This window comes from Nannospalax galili, unplaced genomic scaffold, assembly GCF_000622305.1.
Source record: "Nannospalax galili isolate Female #2095 unplaced genomic scaffold, S.galili_v1.0 scaffold346, whole genome shotgun sequence".
Lineage (NCBI taxonomy): Eukaryota > Metazoa > Chordata > Mammalia > Rodentia > Spalacidae > Nannospalax > Nannospalax galili.
Window position 1 is genome coordinate 5,176 of NW_008357637.1, and position 1,590 is coordinate 6,765.

Consider the following 1,590-nt stretch of genomic DNA (forward strand, 5'->3'; position numbering starts at 1 on the left):
TTACTCAAACCAGATAAAGACACACTACACAAAAGAAAAATTATACATATTTCCTTTATGTACATAGATGGAAACATTCTAAAAAATGTTTACATATCAAATTTAGGAATACATCAAAAAGATAATTCACTATAATTATGTTGGCTTCATTCTAGAAATTCATGGATGGTTAAACATGCATGTCAATAAATGTAATACATCACATAAATGGACTCAAGGACAGAAATCACATGATCATCTCAATAGATGAAGAAAATGTTTTTGACAAAATCCATGATAAAATTATAGTAAAAGTCCTGCCAGGCATGGTGGCACATGCCTTTAATCCCAGCACTCAGGAGGCAGAGGCAGGCAGATTTCTGTGAGTTCAAGGCCAGCCTGGTCTACATAGTGAGTTCAGGTCAGCTGGGACTACAGGGAGACCCTGTCTCAAAAAGACAAAACAAACAAACAAAAAATTGTAGTAAAAGTCCTGAAGAAACTTGGAATAGAAGTAACATATTTCAACAAAATAAAGATTACCTATGACAAACCTATAGTTAGCATTATACTAAATGGGGAACCCTCACAGCATTTTCACTAAAATCAGGAACAAGACAAAGGTGTCCCCTCTTTTTCAGTATAATGCTTGATGTCTTACCTAAAATAACACAAGAGAAGGAAATAAAAAGGGTACATATAGGAAAGGAAGAAATCAAAGTATCCCTATTTGCAGGTGGTTTGATTCTAAACAAACAAACACACGAGCAAACAAACAAACAAACGGCCTTGGAGTTAAGCCTAACCAAGGAAGTGAAAGACCTCTATGATGAAAACTTTAAAATTTTGAAGAAAGAAACTGAAAAAGATACTAGAAGATAGAAAGACTTCCCATGCTCGAAAATTGGAAGGATTGATGAAAAAAATGACTATACTACCAAAAGCAATCTATAGATGCAGCGTAATCTCTATCAAAATTTCAATGGCATTCTTCGCAAAAATAGAAAAACAACCTTTAAAAAGTTTGGAAATGCAAAAGTCCCCAGTTAGTCAAAGCATTTCTGAGTAAAATGATTACTGCTGGAGGTATCACCATACCTGATGACGTTATACTATAGAACCATAGTAACAAAACCAGCGTGGCACTGGCACAAAAACAAACAAACAAACAAAAAAACAAAACAAGCAAACAAAAAAACCCATGTACATCTGTGGGAATGGCTTCTGGAACACATAATTTTCAATTAACTTTGTAACCAAAGATGTTTTGAGATCATTTAACACTATTTCAGCTAGTTTACAAAAAAAAAAGTTTACTAGGCCTTGGGCTTCTCTTGTAACCTAAACATGTAGCTTAAATCCCTCATGACCCTTTCTTGCCCTTGACCCAGAATAGTGTGTGTGTGTGTGTGTGTGTGTGTGTGTGTGTGTGTGTGGTGTGTGCATCTTGTATCAAGGGCTGCAAGCAGTGGGTTATCCCATTTATGCTCCAAACAACAGGTGGGATTAGACTGATAATATCTGTTTGTGCTTGTGTGTGCTGTTCTAGGTCAGTAGGGGATCAGAAAGGGCAGACCCCCTACTGACCTAGACAAGGGTCTGCTTTTACTA